Genomic DNA, 23,858 nt, shown 5'->3' with positions numbered 1-23,858 from the left:
TTAACATTTTTTTTATATGGGATAGATGTTCCCTGACTAACGTTACACATATTTTATGCAATAAAACATGTCTCTGGTTGCTTATTTGTGAGACCGCCCTCCATGCCACTCTGTCTATTTTATTTCTTCTTCACAGTTTATTAGTAATGTGATCAACCAATGAGAGCACATCATCACACTCCTGACACTCCCCTGACCTGCCTACTGAGCACGATCTTGCAGAAATAATACCGCGGCAATCCAATGTTTACTTTGCTGACAGCTAAGGAGAAGACCAAGAATGGATAACATTCTAGCAAAACTGCTGCCATATAGTGCTCTAGACGTGCACACTCCTGAGCTTAAATTCCTGCTTTTCAACAAAGAATACCAAGAAAACAAAGTTTCATAATACAAGTAACTTGAAAAGTTGTTTTAAAACTGTATGCTCTATCTGAATCATAAAGGATAGATTTGGATTTATATCCCTTTAACTTAGTGTCCCATGTTAAGCACACTAAATGCCCCTCCCCCAAAAAAAGAAAAAGAAAAAAGACTTGTTTCAATTTCTCAGTTAAACACAAATAAGTTCCTCTTTCTTAACTCATTTAATGGAAATTCAAAACTTCAACTGTAGACACCACCCCCTAAGCTGATACAGGCAAGCGCAACTCAAATATATTTGTAACACGCAAACCCAAGAGAACGGAAAAAAATTTGATAATAGAAGTAAAATAGAAAGTGGTTTAAAATTTGATGATCTGTATGATTAATAAAAGAAAAAAAAATTGGGTTTCATGTCCTTTTAAAAACAATACATATCAATTAAGAATGTCTGTGCACCCATAAGCCAGAGGGTGGTAAATATGTATAATAGAAAATCATTTGCCTTAATTATTATCTCTTCTCTGTTTTTTAATCTGACTGTTAAAAGAAGAATTCAATAATAAGCTAGCTATAGTTTGTGTTGTAATTGCATTAGTAAAATTGTGATTGACATTGGACACAGAAATCAGTATAGACCCAATCATGAAGAAGCTGGAGTCTGTGCTTGCAGAACCGTTTGCTGTACCTTTTAACCAGTCAATGTTATCAGACATTGCTAATATAGGAATCTGTTACATAAAAATGAATAGGGCGATATCAGGCAACTATAGTCTTCTTGGTTTCATATCAATAGTGAGAAAATGAATGGAGATCATTTTGGAGGAAGCTATTACTTGTCCTAAAGGCAAACAGTATGGCTCGTTGATTAATGACCCAGAGTAATGAGGTAGAGAGCATGGGCCAAGGTTAAACTGAATGTTAATATACACAATTTGTTGACTGCAAAGGAGAGCTTAAAGGAATATGAAACCCACATTTTTTCTTTCATGATTACAATAGAGCATACATTTTCAAACAACTTTCCAATTTACTTTTATTATCAGTTTTGCTTCATTCTCTTGATATCATTTGTAGCAAAGCACTGCTGAGAGCTAGCTGAACACATTGTTAATGACGAGGCATATATGGGCAGCCACCAATCAGCAGCTAGTTCACAGCTCCTAAGCCTTCCTAGGTATGCTTTTTAACAAAGTATACCAAGAGAAGTAAGTAAATTAGTTAATAGAAGGCTAAATTAGTTAATCATCAGACCTGTATAAGCGCTGCGTAATCTGTCGGCGCTCTACAAATAAATGATAATAATAATAAGCATGCCTCTCAACAATCCCAGGAAACACAGGAATACTACAATTTGCCACTGAAATCCAGGCTTTCTCTCCTATCATTTAAATGGTAGGTCAGTTCTTCACATATTGCAACGGCACCACTATTTGGTTATTTCATTTATGGCCCACTCTCTCAATACTCTTAACATGAAAGATACAGTTGGATGAGAAGAAACCATGCTGATACTTACTGAAACCGTCCTTAGACCACCAGTTGTATCGTACATGTTCAGTAGCTGCCATGTAATACACATGGGATAGCTTCTAAAATTCAAACCTCTAATTGTATTTCATACCATGGCCTTATAGCCACTGCCACTTAGATTTTGCCCCTGAGGTCTATATTTGTACTACTATAATGTGTTCTGCATCTAAAATATATTTTTTTAACCAAAATAATCCTTGTTTCTACACTTTATGATGTGTTTATATTTTGCAGGTTTTAATTCAGTGAGACACTATAAGATCTTGTATAATCACTTTACTCTGATATCATTTCTTGCTCCAGTGAAGCCTCTAATGAATCTACTTAGAGTATTTAAAGTCTGTTTGTTAGATGAGTTGGCTTAATTTACTGTCGTTTTATTCAGTTTTGAAAGCTCTAAACGTAAGTTTTTTTTCTTGTAAAGTCTTATATTTTTCATGTGTTTGGTGATTGCTATGTTTCAAATACAGCATAAGAATTACTTTTACATTCTCCTTTGGCTTTTTTTCCCCCTTACTTTCTTTTCTTTTGCTTAATGCATTTGGGGCACCAGGGACTTCTATTGTAAAGTAGCTTTGTTTTAATTTTTGCTGCAGCTTGCTGTTCTCCATAAGGTTCAGCTTGGGAGGTGATTTATTAGACAAGTCTATAAAACGGTATTTCATTTTCAAGGTTTAATAAGGTTAATCTGGTTCATATTGAAGGTTTTCCATTATGTTCTTTTTATGCTCTGATTTAAGGTAACTTTAGCTCCTAGGTGCAGCTCTCTTCTACAGGAATCTGCAGGATAAAATTAACCTTGTCATCAGCTTTTTATGAGCTTTCAACTGTAGACTTTATTTTAACATACGTTTTTATTTGTTGCGTGTTACTTCCATTAAAATAATCTTTATAGTTTTCATGTCATTATGGCTGCCTACAAAACTAAAGAACCTATAGTATGGTTATCTATATAACCTCAGTTTTCATATATTCATGGTCATCATAGTGCGGTGAACTCTCCTGTGCAAAGAAATGTCATTTCCTGACCCCAGTACCTTACCAAATTGGAGAGATCATTCTGTCTGTATACAGTCGAAGTATATAAATTAAAATCAAATTTGAATTTAATGGTTCAGTGGGAAGCAGATTGAAAAGGCTATTAAAATTACATGCTCTATTAACAAATTTGCTTTGTTCTCTTGGTTTCTTTTCTTTAAAATCATGCTTAAGTAGGCTAGTGATCAGCAAAGCACTATGGAGAATTAGCTTGTTATTGGTAGCTACACAAATGTCTCTTATCACTGGCTCACCAGATGTGTCCAGCTAGGGTCTCAGTAGTGCATTACTGCTCTGGAACTGACTTACAGTGGGCTAGATTACAAGTGCAGTGCTAATTTATCGCCCGCCTGTATAAATGGGCCCATTTACGGGCATGCAATAAATAACCATCCATTAAAACGGCACTGAAAAGCATCTCTGCATTGCGGTCTATGGGGAACTGTCTGTTCTATATAAATATATATGTTTATGCTTATATACATATATATATTTGTATTAATATTTGTATATACATATATAAACACATAAATATATATTTATATATTCATATATATTTAAATTTGCTGTCCATCGCTGCACAACTTACCCCCTTTGCTGCGCTAGGTTCTCATGCAGTGTCTCATGGCATAAGAACTAGGCTCTCTTTGGAGCCTATGGAAGCTTGTGGCCCAAAACGTATATGTCATGACCCTAGGTTGAAGAATAAAGGTGATTGAAACATTCAGTGCTGCTGGACTTTGCTGTGTGTAAGAGACTTGCATTTTAGTCAATCAGTGCCCTCTCATAAGTAACTCCACGGGTGTGAGCAAAATGTTATCTATATGGCACACATTAATTAATGCCCTCTAGATGTAGAAAACTGTAAAATGCATTCAGATAAGAGGTGGCCTTCAAGGACATAGAAATTAGTATGTGAGCCTACCTAGGTTTAGCTTTTAACCAAGAATACCAAGAGAACAAATTCAATTTGATGATAAAAGTGAATTGGAAAGTTGTTTAAAATTGCATGCCCTATCTGAATCCTGAAAGTTTAATTTTGACTAGACTGTCCCTTTAATAATTTTTTTCTTTCCTGTTATTTTCTATGGCACATGCTTGAGCAGCATAGTTGCATGGTTACATAATTTGACTTTGAAGTTTTATAGCTTCATATCTAACGTGTAAATTTCTAGGAAAAGTCTAATCAATTAGATCAACGGACAGGTACAGTAGATTTTGTTGTTTTCTTGGATACTTGTTTTTACTGTCTGGACTATTAAAATGTGTAATCTCTGATGGAGAGCTTCATCAGGAATTGAAATGATAAGGTGTGTAACTGTCAATTATGTTGTGCCTCCTTATGATTTTAAGGGTTTGCAATAAAATTTAGCATACTAAGTAGTTGAATAAAATCCCTGATTTCTTTATTTTCTTTCTAATGACACACTCAGGCCCATTTATCAAGCTCCGTATGGAGCTTGAAGGACCGTGTTTCTGGCGAGTCTTCAGACTCACTAGAAACACAACTTATGAAACAGCGGTCTAAAGACCGCTGCTTCATAACCCTGTCCGCTTGCTCTGAGCAGACGGACAGGAATCGCCAGAATTCAACCCGATCGAATACGATCGGGTTGATTGACACCTCCCTGCTGGCAACCGATTGGCCGCAAGTCAGCAGGGGGCGGCGTTGCACCAGCAGCTCTTGTGAGCTGCTGGTGCAATGTTAAATGCGGAGAGCGTATTGCTCTCCGCATTTAGCGAGGTCTTGCGGACCTGATCCGCATTGTCGGGTCAGGTCCGCAAGCCCTTTGATAAATTGGGGCCAATGAGTCCACGGATCATCTAATTACTATTGGGAACATCACTCCTGCCCAGCAGGAGGCAGCAAAGAGCACCACAGCAAAGCTGCCAAACATCACCTCCCCTCCCTCCAACCCCAGTCATTCTCTTTGCCTACGTTAGAGCAAGGAAGTGGTAAAGTTAGGTGTTAGAATGAAGATTCTGCAAGTAAGATTTTATAATTTTTAAGTAGTGCAAGATTGTGCTGCTTTGTCCTAGGGTGTAGCTGTAGTCCATATCAGTCTCTTCAGTAGAGCAGTGGTGGCTTTAGAGCAAAGGGAACTGGTGGGGTATAATCGTCACGGCGCCTCCCATATACTAATGCTGCCCTATTTTCTAAAACCTGATTAAGATTATTCAGTCTTCGCATTTTTTTCCCACAGGTCCATGTGAGGGATCATGCCTCTCAAACCTAGTGAGCTGTCTTGCTGCCAGGCAGATTTATAAAGGTAAGTGCTGTCTTTTTATTTTCTGGGAACGTTATACAGAATAAAAGATGGCACTTTAAAATAAATTTAACAAATTCTGGACAAAAGAAAAGAACTCCTATGACTTGAAGGATATTTTATTATGGGCAGTAATAGCAGGCACTGGGGACGAGGACCAGGCTCGGAGGTGGTGTTTTTTCCTTTAGTAATGATACATTGGCATTACTATACTTTTGGCCAGATGGGAGGTTTTTTCTTGCAACGCCCATGATGGGCGGGGGTTAACGGAAGCTGCAAATTTTGTTGCGCACTTCTCCCTCATACTTCCGGTGTTCCGTGGCAAGGAAAGCTTTGTCACAGTTTTTTGCCGTATTACGGACTTCATTTGACAGAATAAAGAGGTTGAGTCCGGATCGTCTAACAGTGTATACACTCCGATTTTAATCAGTCAGGTAAGCACCTCGGCAAAGTTAAGCTGAGGTGTAGAGGGGTCCGGAGTATTTATTTTTTCCTTATGTTACTTTATTATTTTGCAGAAAAATAAAGCAGTTTATTTAAAAAATTTAAAGGAACAGTAACTTTTTTTTTGTTGTTGGGTATTTTATTAATAAAATATCAGTTATTTATTCAGTTTGTTGGTGAATAAAGATGGACCAAGAGGCCCTGCCAGGTGTTACATGTTCTTTATGTTTTGATGCTAATGTGGAACCACCAATCCCTTTCTGTTCCTCATGTATTGAGAGAACTTTACATTACAGGGATAAACTTTTTTTCTGAGCCAACATTGTCTAGGGCGGATGCTGTTCAGGAGTCTTCTGACAATGTTCAAGATATGCCGCAGCTTTCTCCTCATATGTCCCAAAATTTATCGTCCACTATTCCAGTGCCCTGCGCTTCCTCTCTTACTCCACCTGGAGTTACGTTGCAAGACATCGCTTCCCTCATGTCCTCTGCGGTTTCTGATGCGTTGTCTGCTTTTCCCATGCTGCAGGGAAAGCGCAATAGGAAAAGTAAACAATGAGACTCAGACAGTGTAATTCCTTCTGCTGATACTGAAGTTGTATTCTTCAGGTTTAAGCTAGAACACCTCCGTCTGTTACTTAAGGTTTTTTTAGCTACACTGGACGACAGCGAAACCACGGTCGTAGTTAATCCTAAGAAATCCAGTAAGCTAAACAAATATTTTGATGTACCTTCCATGGTGGAGGTTTTTTGTGTACCAGATCGAGCTACAGAGATTATTGCTAAGGAATGGGAGAGACCGGGAATCCCTTTTTCTCCATCCCCTATATTTAAAAAGATGTTTCCTATGGAAGATTATATTAAGGAGTCTATTAAGGAGTTTTTGCAGACAGTACCCAAGGGGGAGGGGGCAATTTCCACACTGGCTAAGATGACCACTATTCCCATAGAGGATAGTTGTTCTTTTAAAGATCCTATGGACACAAAGTTAGAGGGGTTAGTGTTACTCAAGAAGATCTATGTACACCATGGTTTACAATGACAACCTGCAGTGTGCATTGCTACCGCCACTAGTGCAGCGGCATACTGGTTTGATGCGTTGTCTGATTCTATTATGATAGACACTCCCCTTGAAGAGATCCAGGATAGGATCAAGGCCCTTAAGTTGGCCAATTCCTTTATTATGGTTAAAATCTTGGTCTGCAGATGTGTCATCTAAGTCTAAGCTTTTGGCTATTCCCTACAAGGGGAAGACCTTGTTTGGGCCGGGATTGGCTAAAATAATTTCTGACATTACAGAAGGAAAGGGTCATTTCCTCCCTCAGGACAAGAGAAATAAGCAGAAGGGACGTCAGAGCAATTTTCGTTCCTTTCGAAACTTAAAAAATTAGCCCTCCTCTCCTTCTTCCAAGCAGGAACAGTCTTAAGTCTTCCTGGAGGCCTAACCAGTCTTGGAACAAGGGAAAACAAGCCAAGAAGCCTGCTATTGACTCAAAGACAGCATGAAGGGTCCGCCCCCGATCCAGGACCGGATCTTGTGGGGGACAGACAGGGGACAGACAGGGGGCAGACTTTTTTTCTTCGCTCAGGCTTGGGTTCGGGATGTTCAGGATCCCTGGTTGGTGAACATAATGTCCCAGGGATACAAACTAGAGTTCAAAAAATTTCCTCCCAGGTGCAGGTTTCTTCTCTCAAGATTATCTGTAGACCAGACAAAAAGAGAGGCGTTCTTACACTGTGTTAAAGACCTTTCCGACCTAGGAGTGATAGTACCTGTCCCGAGACAGGAGCAGGGTCTGGGATTTTACTCCAATCTGTTCGTGGTTCCCATAAAAGAGGGAACTTTCAGACCAATTCTACCTCAAAAGCCTAAACAAGTTCCTCAGAGTACCGTCCTTCAAGATGGAAACTATTTGTTCCATTCTTCCCTTGGTTCAAGAGGGTCAATTTATGACAACGGTAGATTTAAAGGACGCTTACCTGCATGTTCCCATCCACAAGGACCATCACAAGTTTCTGAGATTTGCTTTTCTAGACAAACACTTCCAGTTTGTGGCTCTTCCATTCGGCCTCACCACAGCTGCCAGAATTTTTTCAAAGGTTCTGGGATCACTGTTGGCGGTACTCCGGTTGCGTGGCATTGCAGTGGCGCCTTATCTGGATGACATTCTGGTTCAGGCACCTTCCTTTCAACAGACAAAATCCCACATGGAAATGTTGTTATCCTTCCTGCGATCTCACGGATGGAAGGTTATCTTGGAAAAGAGTTCCTTGGTTCCAACTACAAGGGTAGTTTTCTTGGGAACCATAATAGATTCCTTATCAATGAAGATATTTCTGACAGAAGTCAGGAAATTAAAGATTTTCGATTCTTGTCTAGTGCTTTAGTCCTCTCCTCGGCCGTCAGTGGCTCAATGTATGGAGGTAATCGGGCTGATGGTTGCAGCTATGGACATCATCCCGTTTGCCCGTTTCCACCTCAGACCTCTGCAGTTATGCATGCTCAGGCAGTGGAACAGAGATTATGCAGACCTGTCTCCACGATTACTGGAGACAAGGAATTCTCTTTTTTGGTGGTTGTCTCAGGACCATCTATCCCAGGGAACTTACTTCCGCAGACCCACCTGGGTGATTGTGACAACGGACGCCAGCCTTCTGGGATGGGGAGCAGTCTGGGGCTCTCTAAAGGCTCAGGGGACATGGACTCAGTCGGAGTCTGTTCTACCCATAAACATTCTGGAGCTGAGAGTAATCTTCAATGCTCTTCTGGCCTTGCCTCAGTTAGCCTCGGCCCGGTTCATCAGGTTCCAGTTGGACAACATAACTTCAGTGGCTTACCTCAACCATCAGGGAGGAACTCGGAGTTCCTTGGCCATGACAGAGGTAGCCAAGATAATCCAGTGGGCAGAGACCCACAACTGCTGTCTGTCGGCGATCAACATCCCATGAGTGGACAACTGGGAGGCGGACTTCCTGAGCAGACAGACCTTTCACCCTTGGCAGAATGCCAAGCTTCCGAGGTACAGGTCGATGTCAAGGGATCCTCAGGCTGTACTGTTAGATGCCCTGGCGGTACCTTGGAATTTCAGTCTCGCATACCTATTTCCTCTGTTCGCTCTTCTACCTCGGGTCATTGCTCGAATCATACAGGAGAGGGCGTAGGTGATCCTCATTGCACCGGCGTGGCCTTGCAGGATTTGGTATACAGACCTGGTGGACTTGTCATCTCTTCCACCTTGGAGACTTCCATTGAGAAAGGACCTTCTACTTCAAAGGCCCTTCCTTCATCCAAATCTAGTTTCTCTGAAGCTCACTGCTTGGAGATTGAATGCTTAAAGGGACACTGAACCCAATTTTTTTCTTTTGTGATTTAGATAGAACATGCAATTTTAAGCAACTTTCTAATTTACTCCTATTATCAATTTTTCTTCGTTCTCTTGCTATCTTTATTTGAAAAAGAAGGCATCTAAAAAATGTTTTTTGTTTAGAACTCTGGAGAGCACTTTTTTATTGGTAGATGAATTTATCCACCAATCAGCAAGAACAACCCAGGTTGTTCACCAAAAATGGACCGGCATTTAAACTTAGAATCTTGCATTTTAAGTAAAGATACCAAGAGAATGAAGAAAATTTGATAATAGGAGTAAATTAGAAAGTTGCTTAAAATTGTATGCTCTATTGGAATAACGAAATAATTTTTTTGGGTTCAGTGTCCCTTTAATTTTATACAGGCGTGGATTGTCGGTATCGGTCATTGAGACCATGATTCAGGCTCGTAAGCCTGTGACTAGAAAGATTTACCATAAGATATGGCATATATATTGGTGTGAATCCAAAGGCTACTCTTGGGGGCCCATTTATCAAGCTCCATAAGGAGCTTGTGGGCCCGTGTTTCTGGCGAGTCTTCAGACTCACCAGAAACACAAGTTATGAAGCAGCAGTCTAAAGACCGCTGCTCCATAACCCTGTCCTCCTGCTCTGAGCAGGCGGACAGGAATCGCCGGAAATCAACCCGATCGAGTACGATCGGGTTGATTGACAGCTCCCTGCTGGCGCCCTGTTGGCCGCGAGTCTGCAGGTGGCGACATTGCACCAGCAGCTCTTGTGAGCTGCTGGTGCAATGTTAAATGCTGAGAGCGTATTGCACTTCGCATTTAGCGAGGTCTTGCGGACCTGATCCGCACTGTCGGATCAGGTTCGCAAGACCTTTGGTAAATAGGGCCCTGGAGTAGAGTTAGGATTCCTAGAATTCTGTCCTTTCTCCAAGAAGGTTTGGAGGAGGGTTTATCTGCAATTTCCCTAAAGGGTCAAATATCTTCCTTGTCTATTTTGTTACATAAACGTCTGACGGACATCCCAGACGTGCAATCGTTTTGTCAGGCCTTGGTCAGGATCAGGCCTGTGTTCAAGCCAGTTACTCTTCCCTGGAGTCTTAATTTAGTTCTTATGGTTCTTCAAAGGGCTCCGTTTGAGCCTATGCATTCCTTAGATCAGAGTTTTCCAAACTTTTCATGTCAGTGACTCACTTTTTAGATAAACATAATTTCACGACACAGTAATTCAGTTGTACTAGCAAACAGGAGGTTAAACAAACTTCTTTTAAGAGACACGGACACATACATAAATTATATAATAACAAAATGTATTTACAAGTAACAGTATGTATGTGCAAGAATTAAAAAAACTGTTTAATAACACCAATAGCTACTTATTATTTAAATGGGATGTATGAGGTTGATGGGATGAACACAGTTTCAGAATATTTGGTGGAATATTAGATAAAGACACTTGCATTTCATCATCAAGCATTTTTAAGCTTCCACTTCCTATCCATATATCAAGAGCAGCAATGCAATACTGGGAGCTAGCTGCATTAAAAAAACACGTTGGCTTCTGACCAGCTCAGCATTTAAGCTACCGCCCTCAGAGCTCTGCAAGTCCAACTGACTACTGCCCACGCTGCAAACACACGTGCAGTCAGGAACCTATGTGTTGCCAATGGGAATAGTTTCAGTTCCCACTGAACTGCGCCAATAGGTTAGGATGATCTGTGACCAACTAGGTATCAATCACGTATCAACCATGTGATATGCATAGCCGGTAGGGGGAAAGTCGGAAACCAAAAAAAAAATTAAATTCAAAAAAATTTGTGCTGAAGCAGAGACACACTAATTTATCACGACACACAGTTTGGAAAGCACTGCCTTAGATATTAAGTTGTTATCTTGGATAGTTTTGTTTCTTGTTGCTATTTCATCTGCTCATAGAGTTTCAGAGCTCTCGGCATTACAGTATAAGTCTCCTTACATTATTTTTCATTCGGATAAGGTAGTTTTGCGTACTAAGTTAGGGTTTCTCCCTAAAGTAGTTTCAGATCGGAACATTAATCAGGAAATTGTTGTTCCTTCCTTGTGTCCTAATCCTCCTTCTCAGAAGGAACGTCTTCTGCACAATCTGGACGTGGTGCGTGCATTAAAATTCTATTTACAGGCGACTAAGGATTTTCGTCAGTCTTCTGCTCTGTTTGTGGTATTCTCTGGGAAATGTAAGGGGCAGAAAGCTACGGCTACTTCTCTTTCTTTGTGGCTGAAGAGTATCATTCGCTTTGCCTATGAGACTGCTGGACAGCAGCCTCCTGAGAGAGTTATGGCTCATTCTACGAGGGCTGTTTCCTCTTCCTGGGCATTCAAAAATGAAGCTTCTGTGGAACAGATTTGCAAGGCTGCAACATGGTCCTCTCTTCACACTTTTTCAAAATTCTATAAATTTGATACCTTTGCCTCAGCTGAGGATTCTTTTGGGAGAAAGGTTCTTCAAGCAGTGGTGCCTTCCGTTTAGGTTCCCTCCCTTATCATCTGTGTGCTCTAGCTTGGGTATTGATTCCCAATACTAATTAGATGATCCATGGACTCATTGTGTCTTTAGGGAAAAAAAAAAATATGCTTACCTGATAAATGTATTTATTTATTGACACGATGAGTCCACGGCCCGTCCTGTTCTTTTTGGACAGGTTTATTGGTATGTTATAAACTTCAGACACCTCTGCACCTTGTTGCTTCCTTTCTCTCCTTTGCTTTGGTCGAGTGATGGTTGGCAGCTTTGATGTGGTGCTCTTTGCCGCCTCCTGCTAGGCAGGAGTGATGTACCCAATAGTAATTAGAAGATGTGTGGAATCATCGTGTCAAGAAATAAATAAATACATTTATCAGGTAAGCATAAATTTTGTTTTTTTGTGGCTAGGCTTCAAGAGCACCGGTACAATATTTTGAGCCTTTGTATGAAAGGATTTGAGAAAACTTTAAACCAATAAATTTTTATTAAAGGGACACTAAACCCAATTTTTTTCTTTCTTGATTCAGATAGAGCAGGCGATTTTAAGCAACTTTCTAATTTACTCCTATTATCAATTTTTCTTCATTCTCTTGCTATCTTTATTAAAAAGCAGGAATGTAAAGCATATGAGCTGGCCCATGTTAGGTTCAGCACCATGGATAGTGATTGCTTATTGGTGGCTGACATTTAGCCACCAATAAGCAAGCATAACCCAGGTTCTGAACCAAAAACTGGCCGGCTCCTATGCTTTACATTCCTGCTTTTTAATAAAGGTAGCAAGAGAATGAAGAAAAATTGATAATAGGAGTAAATTAGAAAGTTGCTTAAAATTGCCTGCTCTATCTGAATCATTAAAGAAACGATTTGGGTTTAGTGTCCCTTTTAAGGTTTCTATATATGATAAACGTTGCAATAATACAACCATGCAAACCAAAAGTGTTCAGTCAATGGCATGTTATATGTTAATCAACATAGAGCTAAGATTCAAAAGGCAAGTTAAGTAACTATGGCTTGAATTAGATTATGATAGAAGTAGTAGAAACCATTTTGTTAAACAATATCAATCCCCTCCTAATTTTTTTCAATAAAAGAACAACTTCCCCAACTGAAGTATAAAGGCCACTCTTGGACCCCTCCACCTGCACTCTTTTTTTCTTGGTGGGTAATAATAGGGGTATTAAAAACAAAATGGTCACTTTTGGTTCCTTAACAAGCTTTAATATAAAATAGGATGGGTATGTACCCTCAGAATAAAATGTACACTAAGATAGAGCAGCATGTGAATGATATATTTCAAGAGATAATGATAAAAAACAGTATTGTATACTATAGGAGGGCATAAAATATGCAGACCAAGATTAAAAAGTCATAGTTATATGCCTATAATTAGTACAAACTTTGTGAATAAGCATGAAAGGTTACCCAAACTATAGAACTTGAAAAGTTAGTCATCCAACACACCATAATATATACAGTTGTTCCCTTGGAAGCAATGTATAACAATGATCGAGAAAATCCTCTTAACTATTCATACAAGGCCTTGCCTTTCTGGCCACTAATGGCACAACCATAGATCCAGGAAATTGTTATAGTGGGCTCTAACTGATATGTGAAGTATCAAATATACTCTTAGAGCTGTGTCTCAGTAACATTAGGACACCAGGTACAATTATCCTATTAGCAGAGAGCAATGTTAACGTTAATACAATCAAGGTAAAAATTTCCCTCAAAGTCAAGTGAGCAACTTATCAAAATATGTCTGCTTGTTTAAAGAGACATCACTGGATTAACTTTTAATAGCATTATTAATACATAAAAGCTATTTCTATATAGTGTAGGGAGGTGAACATTTAGATCTTGTCTTTGTTAATTTAATAGTACAGTGGGATATATATTAATTTTCTCATCAATAGAAATGTTGCACTAAATATGAATAAAAAGCAGATGAGATATACAGTCAATTAGAGTTATCCTATATGGACAAAGCAATTTTAAAGATCTTAATAAACAAAATATATTAAACAGAAGAGCATATACTAAAATGCCACAAACATGGACAGAGTAACGTCTAGATGTTTGAATGGTTATAAACAGTAGGGCCAATTATACAAATTTACCCACCATTTTAAATTGGTTGTACAAGTATAGCAAATGAGCATAACAACTTCTATGAAATATATAACTCCCAAATGTAAACTACACAAGTTAACTATATTAAAGGGACATAATACTCATATGCTAAATCACTTGAAACTGATGCAGGATAACTGTAAAAAGCTGACAGGAAAATATCACCTGAGCATCTCTATGTAAAAAAGGAAGATATTTTACCTCACAATTTCCTCAGCTCAGCAGAGCAAGTTCTGTGTAAAAAGTTATACTCAGCTGCTTCCAGCTGCAGGTAAACACATTTAAAAAAATGAAGAAATGAACAGCAGCCAATCAGCATCAGCAGTGCTGAGGTCATGAACTCTTACTGTGATCTCATGAGATTTGACTTAACTCTCATGAGATTTCATAGTAAGCTTCCTTTACCTGATTGGTGAAATAATATGAGAGTGCACGATGCTAGTCCCTTCAGATGTCCCAGGACAAACACACTAAAATGCTGCTTAGAAATCCTTTACAATGGGAGGTGGCTACTGAGGAACTTTTGAGGTAAAATATCTTTCTTTTTTACATAGAGATGTTCAGGTGATATTTTCTAATCAGCTTTTTACAGCTATGCTGCATCACTTTCAAGTGTTTAAACATTTGGGTATTATGGCCCTTTAAGGTTTAAAGGTATATTGACATGTCTGAGTTCAGAAGATCACTTATCTCATTAAAACTTACAAAATTCAAGCAGTCCATTAAGTAAATGAATGGGGCAGACTGATGCCTCATCACAATTCACACAACATACTAGTTCCAGGTGTGAGATATAATTTGATGTCCTTTGTCGCTCAGTTCTTACATTTTGGCCAAATAAAGAGACAGGCAGCAGTCACTTATGCATTAATCAACTCCCATCCTCCAGGTTGGCTGTATAATGGGGACTGACAACCTATATGGGAGGGCCTTAAGGTTTGCTCGTTTAACCAGAGGGAAAGGCCTTTCTAGCCAAATACAGGAAAAGTTGAAGTCCCTTCCAGACACTCCAATATCTCCATTTATAAGTAGGGAAATATGAGAGTGTATCTCCAAACACACTCAATCCTTTCAGTCCCTTCTGCTTAATTTATAGCCCACAAGCAGTACTCCCTTCCAAAAGATTGCAGTAAGCATCAATAAAACAAGTCCCCTCTAGTAAGATGTTTCTTTGATTATAGAGTAAAGAACAGTATCCCCCTCTATCCACGGATCCATCGTTTAGTTTAGCCATTAAAGATATCAGATCTACTTGTTCTGTCTGCTCTGCATAAGAGTGCCATGGTATAACCCCAAACACTCGCAAAAAGAGAATCATTGTACCTGTTGCAATCTCTGCTGCACAGAGATTGTTTCAACCTGCTGCTCTGCCCTGTGTGATATCTGTTTCTTGTCCATCTTTGTGCAGTCTACCCAATATGCAGGTATTGCACTCTGAAGGTCCTTTTCTCTCAACCTCCCTGTCATCTGCTGTTTTTCTCCCTGTGCTTTCACTAATTCAGTCCCCATACTTTAGGGAACGTGAGCTCCACTAACCTATGTGGCGAAAAGCAGGTATTGCAAGCCAGTAAAGGTTCAGGTGATTTACTTTGCATTAAATATCATCCTGCTGAACCACTCCCAAAGGAGGAGTTAATCCCTATAATCAGTGCTTGGACATTGCTGCACTTAGTGTCTGTTTTCTGGCAATCTGTGTTTCCTTATACCCTATTTTGTTTCTGGATTCTTGACCCCTGGTTTGGCTATCTGGACTGCTATATTGCCTTGCCCTTACCTGCTGTATTTGCAGATTGGACTGATTACTGGTATTGACCCCCTGGTTTGGCTATCTGGACTGCTGTATTGTCTTTACCTGCTGTTTTTGCTGATTGGACGGATTACTGGTATTGACCCCCTGGTTTGGCTATCTGGACGGCTGTATTGCCTTGCCCTTACCTGCTGTTTTTGCAGATTGGACTGATTACTGATATTGACTCCTGGCTTGCTGTTTGGACTGCTTTGACTGGCTACTTGTAAAACCTTTTACACTACCTCTGCACATCGGGTCCCAGCATAACCAGAACAAGAGGTGTGTTTACCTTTGACAAATAGTGGGACAATTATAGCCATGTATCTCTTCAAGAAAGAATAACATGAGAACAAAGTAAATTTGACAAATAAATTGTAAACTCTATAACCCTTATAGTTGTGATTATTGCTCATATATATACTTTATAAGCTGCAAGGTTTAAGATGAATGTATTGCAAAAAGTGTCTATTTAAATACGGAATATTTTGTAGTCAAAAAAATAATTCCTTGCATATCTGTTCTTTTTTTCAAGTTACTACTTTTATTGTTTATGTTGTAAGCTACAGGGAATAACTACAAGTTGACCTCTAAATTGTACTCCCATGCATTCCATTAGTCTGATTTTAGCTTCATTGACTCACACTGGACTTTAACCAGTTTATGTTGTATCAATACGGTCTTTAACACATGGTAAACCACACTGATAATGAAAGACTATAAAGCTGCTCACGGACTATAATTTTCTTTTTGTACCTGTTCAGTATAAAACTATCTCAGATCACCCTGTGGTACATCCCATTCACTCTTGTTTTGCTCATTGCTAATTCAGTTGTTTTATTGTTTGTAGTATTAATCTTTGTGCACATTTTGTGAATTTTATGTATTACTTACTTTTTTATGCACTGCTGCAATGAAACACCAGAAATATCTGTAAAATAAGACAAGGTCTGAAGACTGTTTCATAAGATATTAGGCTGATGTTGGAGGTGATGTGGGTAGGAAAGCACGTAACTCCATATCTTGTCTTATCAGCTTTAAAGCGACGTGAAACCCAAAATGTTTCTTTCATGATTCAGATAGAGAATACAATTTTAAAATAGTTTCCAATTTACTTATATTATTAAATTTGCTTTAACAGATCTAATGCAAACTAAAATTATAGCATTTAAATCTTAATGGGTTTAAGATATTGATGCATACATTATGGAAATGAAATACATACATATTCCAACACACAAAATGTATTTAATTCAAAACCTCTTATCTGCCGGCACATAAACTTTATTTGTAAGTTAGTGATAACAAGCTCACACACAGTGAGTGTTATTGACTTGAAAGCAGCAGAAATTCAGCTTTCCATTTCTTCTTCTTATCCCTCTCATTGATAAATAACTGCTCTGTTGGTGGTTTTGTTATATTATTTTACTGTTTACTATAAAAAAGGAGGCTGTTTTCACAAATAATTTTATTTAGAACTTCAACAATGTTTTTGCCACCAGGATTACTAATCTTCATATTATAAGATAGCACATTGTTTTTTTTTTCTTTAACTGTATTTCTAAGCCCTTGAAGGCCGCCTCTTATCTCAGTACATTTGGACAGTTTTTCACAGCTAGATAGCACTAGTTTATGTGCCCTATAGATAACATTGTGCTCACTCACTTGGAGTTATTTATGAGTCAGCTTTGATTGGCTAATTGCAAGTCTGTCAAAAGAACTGAAATAAAGTGGCAGTCTGCAAATACAAGGTAACTGCAGAGGTAAAAGTATATTTATATATCTGTGTTGGTTATGCAGAATTGATTAATGGGTAATAAAGGGGGTTAGATATCTTTTTTTAACAATAACAATTCTGGAGTAGACTATCCCTTTAAGTCATTATCAGCAAACTGAGTGTCCAAAGATAGCGTTTTAACTCTCCTTTTCAAGGAAGAATTTATTTAGATCTGGTCTTGACATTATTATTTCCACTGTGCCTGGAGGAAAATTGACTTTTCTCCCTCAGAACAAGAAGTCTAAGGGAAAAATAGAACAAATAGTACATTTTTGTTGCATTTGTCAATTTAGGAGCCAACAAGATTCCTTCTCCTTACAATAACCTGAATCTTCCAGAGCTTCATAGAAGTTCACTCCAGTTAAGGTCAAGGTCAAGCATTCTATGAGCCTTCTTCCTCTTCCAAATCAGCATGAAGGTAAGGCCCCAATCCAGATTCGTTTCTGGTAAGGGGCAGTTTATGCCTTTTTAGAAGGTCTATCAAAGCCTGTCCAAGATATCTGGGGTTTGTTTCCCAGGATTTCTGAATAGATATCAAATTAAAGCATTTTCGAGGAAGGTTTCTTCTGACAAATTTCTCAAAGTTCCTATTTTCAAAATAGTAACAATCTGGGCAATTCTACCCCTTATTCAACAGGTTCAATTTATGTCAACATTTATTTTGAAGAATGCCTTACTTCGTATTTCTATACCATTCTCAGGTTCTAAGATTTGCCTTTCAGGGCAAACATTTTCAGTTTGTGCCTTTTTCACTTGGTCTACCTACAGCTCCCAGAATTTTTACGAAGGTTTTAGAAACTCTTATGTTTAATAAATACTCATGTAGTTCAGTTGCTCTATACCTGGACAATATAGGTTTAGGTTCCATTTTTTCCTTCAGCTGTATTTCATGCCAACATTCTACTGTTGTTTTCTTTGCAGACATGGATGGAGAACTAATAGATCTATTTCTCATTAATCAAGTGTCTCTTTTCTACTTGCCATTATAGATTCAGTGACTATTCAGCTTTCTCTAACAGATCAGGGATCAAAGTTAAAGTATGTTTGCAGTTTATTAGCAGTAAAGGACGTCTGAAGGCTTTTTGATTGGTCACAGAAAATGTTTCTATATTTTGCATTCCAGGAAAGACATCTGAGATGCATATTTCCTTAGCAAGCAATCCTTTAGAGAGGAATGTTTTGTCCTTCAACTAGTTTTCTACTAGATTGTTGAACAATGGGGTCTACCAGACAGACCTGATGACTTCTGTTTCCAAGAGTCATAGTTCGAATGGAATAGAGTATTCTAAATTAATCCAGTCAGGCCCTGCCGAACTTGGTTTGCGAATCTGATTCAGATTTCTCCAGACATCAAGATCTCAAGTCTCTCATCTTGATGGATTAGAGATTGAATACCTATTTTAGGTTTCTTTAATGCTGTATTGAATTCCTTATTTCAGACCATAAAACCTGTTGGATGTAAAATTTCTCAAATGATCTGGAAAGTTGTTTCTTTCCTTCTTTGAAAACCAGGGTTTTAGCTGGCATTCTTTTAAAATTCCAAGAATTCTTCTTTTTGCAAGTCAGCTTGTATAATGTCTTTTCTGCTAACTCTTTAAAGAGTAATATTCTGGCTTTTTTTGTTTCATACTACAAAAAATATGCTAAATGTCTTGACATTAGGCTTTTTTCAGGCTTAGTCAGGATATATCCATTGTCTTTTTTTTTAGAATTTTCATGCTTTGGACCTTTTTAGCTTCTGTCTTGGAAGTTTTTGCTGCTTTTAGCAATATCTTCTGCCTGAAGACTTTCTGAATGTTGTTTTTCTCTGTCTTGTGATCTTTCTTGTCTTGTTTTCATCAAGATAAAACTGTTTTTAAAGACTCTCTACGTTTTTTTGTTGTTTTTTGTTTACCTAAAGTGGTAACATCAGTCAGGAGATTGTAGCCTATCTCCTTGTCCTAATCCAAGGAATTAATTTGATTGCCTCTTACTTGCTTTAAATTAGAGCATTAGAATTTTAATTTTAAATTACAGTGGTTTTTAGACAATCCTTTAATTTCTTTCTCCCTTGTTCCACGTAATGGTTAGAGGGCTATATAATTTTCTTTAACTTTTTGGCTAAGTCTCATGATTACCAAGGTTCCCTGGAGGCGGGATGGTTTTATGCGTAACACATCATTGCTAATTTTTCTAGATAAGGTTCCTTTTCTTGGATTTCCAAGAATGAGGCTTATATTTAATAAATTTGCAAGGCAGCAACATACTTTCCCTAAATTATATCACTTTGATGTGTTTGGATAGGAAAATCCTTTACGCAGCAGTGGTCTGGTAGGTTTCTTGACTTAATTTTTTGTTTGTTTTTGTCCTGCCTAATTACTTGTGGACTCCACAACATGGGTATTAGTTCCCAGGACTTATGGCTCATGGGTTCTCACCACCTTATGAAAGAAAACAAAATGTATTCTTACCTGATAAATTAATTTGTTTTATGGTGGTGAGACCCGTCTATTTGGTTTTTTTTTATGTACTGTAATTATTTTTCTGTTGGCAATTTAAGTTTGCAACTTATTTCACTACTTAAACCTTTCCTACCTTTCTACTTCACTTTTCTTGGTTGTACTTCAGACTAGAATACCAGAGAGGTTGAAGGGATTAAGTGCTTTTAGAGCTTTGGAAATCTTTGCCTCCTCCTAGTGGCCAGGGGTTGAATCCCAGGAGCAGTGGCTTGTGGATTCTGACCACCATGAAAGAAATTAATTTATCAGGTAAGCATTATTTTATATATATATATATATATATATATATATATATATATATATTTTTTTTTATTTTTTTTTTCAGTATATATATATATATATATATATATATATATATATATATATATATTCAAAGAGCGTAGTGGAAACGGCACTCCTCAGAACAGCAACAACCTGGTGCACTGCTAAATAAACAAATAATAGCAAGTGGTGAAGGATCCAAACGGATGGGTTCCGTATCCCGCAAAAACTTCACACAGCAGGAATTTATAATCTGTTTAATGTGTAAATAACCAAACGTTTCAGCCCTCACATGGGCTTTTGTCAATGGTAAACATAAGCCAGGACAGACATAACACATACTGCTACCCTCCACCTTTAAGTACCAACCTCCCTTAAGGCTGGCTTATGTTAACCATTGACAGAAGCCCATGTGAGGGCTGAAACGTTTGGTTATTTACACATTAAATGGATTATATATTCCTGCTGTGCCTGCTGTGTGAAGTTTTTGCTGGATACGGAACCCATCCGTTTGGATCCTTCACCACTTGCTATTATATATATATATTCAATATATATATATATATATATATATATATATATATATATATATATATATATATATATATATATATATATATATATATATATATATATATATAATGATTCAAAGACAGCACTCTCACTTCCAAAGTTTAAATGCCAGGGTGCTAGCGGATATGTATATAAATGAAGGAAAGCACTCAGGGTCTGAGGAAGGGGAGTGTGTCCCCGAAACGTCACGCTTGATTAAATACTCACCAAAAGACCAGAGAGTGCTTTCCTTCATTTTATATATATATATATATATATATATATATATATATATATATATATATATATATATATATATATATATATATATACATACTGTGTGTATGTATATATGTGTGTGTATGTGTATATATATATATATATATATATATACTGTTATATACTATTATAGTTTACTATATATATAGTTTAAATGAATAGGGTTTGCAATGTATATTATAAATACTTATTCACGTTCAATTTATGAGAAATGCATTTAGTATGTTGCAAATTCAATTTATTTAGGAAGACTGTTGTTGAATGTGTTGCTAGCAATCACATCAATGACAAATTTTGTTTCCTGATCTTAGATTGCAAAGTCTAATTTATTATTAAAACATTTATACTTTTTAGTTGGTGATATGTGTGTATGTGAATTGTTTTTGTTATTCTGGAAGTCTGACATCTATACAGTTATATATTTATTATTACTTTTGTGTTTGTGTACCAGCAGTCTAAAAAAAGAAATACTAAGAAACATATTCCATTTTCTCAAATCAATATTGCTTTTTTTGTGTGTTTTTTGTTGTTTTTTTATAGCCATTTATAAATAAAAACCCCAAGAACCTACTTATAAAGATTTGTTTGTTTCTATTTAATTTCAGTAAGCAGATATATTTGGTATCTTTTTATATATCCAAATCCTGACATCTCAAATTTCCCTTAAGGCAGTTTTGGAAATTTAAAACAAATATTTTATACAGGTTGTTGGTATCAATTCTGGTATTTGTCTGGGGCTGCAGGATAGACATTGCATTGTTTAATGTGCTAAAAGTGTAGTTGGCAATGGAATTTATAAGGGGTTTCATGCAGTCCTGCTTGTGCAGACTGAGGTTTCTTATGCATACAACCCACACCTAGTATTATAACAGATGGCTACACATTGTCATCTGGGGAAGCAGCAGGATAAGAAGAACTCTGCCAGACTTTCATGGAATTTTGAGCTTGCCAGAATGTGACTCTCATATAAGAGTTCCATTATTATACTCCTCATGTAGTAACAGGTTTATTGTAGAATACCCATATTTTTATTTATTGAGTTCCAAATGTATTTTAAAAGACTTCAATGTGCAAAATCCATTGTACCCTAATCCATATAGATATGTTATTACAGAGTCGTTTGTTTTATACATTTATTTTATTACTGCTTAAATGATCTTGTGAATGACATTTTTTCTAACAAATACCCTTTTTGAAGATACAGTATATTATGTTTTTTATTTTTTTTATTTTATTAATTAGGACTTACACTACAGTTTTAAAATGAATAGTAACAAATATACTATAATAAAAAGATGACTTTGCCCACCAGTTAATGTTTGCATCCCATTCGGGACATTGGGCTAGATTACAAGTGGAGCACTAAATTATTGCACTCCCGCTACAAGTGGGAGCGCAATAATTAACCAGCCATTACAAGTGGCTGGTTATTGCTACTGCGAGCTCTCGTGGTAACTAGAGATTAGATCTTTTATTCATTGTCTAAAAGTGCCCTCAAAATTGTAGAATTGCAGAAGTGCCTTTACATTGCAGTCTATGGGAACTGTGTGTTCTCATACACTGCAATGTAAATATATATATGTATATGATTACAGGCAGTCCCCAGGTTACGAACAAGATATGTTCTGTAGGTTTGTTCTTAAAGGGACATGAAACCCTATTTTTTTTTCTTTCATTTCGAAAGAGCATGCAATTTTAAACAACTTTCTAATTTACTTCTCTTTTCTAATTTGCTTCATTCTCTTGATATCCTTTGCTAAAAAGCATATCTAGATAGGCTCAGTAGCTGCTGATTGGTGGCTGCACATAGATGCCTCTTGTGATTGGCTCACCCATGTGCATTGCTTTTTCTTCAACAAAGATATCTAAAGAATGAAGCAAATTATATAATAGAAGTAAATTGGAATGATGTTTAAAATTGTTTTCTCTATCTGATTAATGAAAGAAAAATTGTGGGTTTAGTGTCCCTTTAAGTTAACTTTGTATGCAAGTTGGAACAGGCACTTTATATTTATAGGTGAAACTCTAGCCAAATTTTTTTTTAGTTTTGGATAACATAGGGAAAAGTTTGTTTTGCTATATTTGCCCCTGTTTAGAAAATTTAACTTTCTGTCCTTGTGACAATTGGATTTTGAGTATTTTGGGTTATCCTGGAAAGAATGATTGGCGATAAAGCTCTATTTTCTCAGTTTGTAAGTACGAGTTGTACTTAAGTCGGATGGCTGTAACCCAGGGTCACGGTTTCCATTTCCTTTTCCTGACCGAGTGTCTACGGAGAGGAGCGAGTTTTCTCTTTATTGTCTGGGTCATAGGAGGTGGTGAGTACCCCAGCCATTGGGGGTATAGGTGCCAGTAGTTTTTTCTTTGATTTAAATAAGATTACCTACTAATGGAGGATTCTGATTTTTTAGAGGGTGATCCCTCTACGACATAATTCGATACCTGTGTATATTGTGAGGAGGCCCGGGTAGTTCAGCCCTCTCAATTATGTTCCATATGCCGCAACAGGGTGTTTTCATCAACCAATGTTGAGATGCTAGATGCTACTGAGCCTTCCGCCTCTGAGGACTCTTCGTCCCATGAGGTATATCCCCTACAGTCATCTGATCCTACACATGCAGCTTCCCCTTGCGCCACTAGTCCTCCATCTGGTGGGGCCTTTTTCCAACAGACGTTAATGCGCAGTTCCGTATGGCGATGTCTTCGGCCTTAGCCGCTTTGCCTCGTACTGCTATGCGCAAACGTAGAAGTAATGCATGCACTCTGGCCCAGGTAGCATCATGTAAATTGACGGTTGTATCCGATCAGTCATCTGAGGGTGCGGTTCTCTCTGAGGCTTCAGAGTACGGACCTTCTGGGTTGGAGCCTGCTGCTTCTATTCCTCTGGCAGAGGAGGATTTTGCCTTTAGATTTAGAGTTGCATGCCTGCGCTCGCTTCTGAGAGAGGTTTTGATGATATTAGAGATGTCTAGTACTGATCTACCTGTTGAATCTCAGAACACTAAAACAGATGGCGAATTTGATTAGGCGGTTGGGGAAGGATGGAGATCCTCTTCCTTTTCGTCTATTTCTTTTTTAAGATCCCAGTTCCGGGCTCT

General features: G+C 37.8%; 1 protein-coding gene across 8 annotated transcripts in view; it reads left to right on the top strand.

The window, feature by feature from the left end:
- CDKL5 (cyclin dependent kinase like 5) overlaps positions 1 to 23,858 on the top strand; it is a 1,071,204-nt gene that overhangs the window by 325,034 nt on the left and 722,312 nt on the right. Inside the window, exon 1 of one of the 8 annotated variants that reach the window (XM_053706413.1) lies at positions 15,343 to 15,675. The exons of the other annotated variants lie outside the window; for them this stretch is intronic. The gene's annotated coding sequence lies outside the window, so the exon portion shown is untranslated. Of the gene's footprint in view, positions 1 to 15,342; positions 15,676 to 23,858 lie in introns of those variants that run through there. 8 annotated transcript variants of the gene reach the window in all.

Source organism: Bombina bombina, chromosome 3 (assembly GCF_027579735.1).
Source record: "Bombina bombina isolate aBomBom1 chromosome 3, aBomBom1.pri, whole genome shotgun sequence".
NCBI classification, from domain to species: Eukaryota; Metazoa; Chordata; class Amphibia; order Anura; family Bombinatoridae; genus Bombina; species Bombina bombina.
The sequence above is the reverse complement of the archived record's forward strand: the minus strand, read 5'-3'. Positions and strand labels throughout refer to the sequence as shown.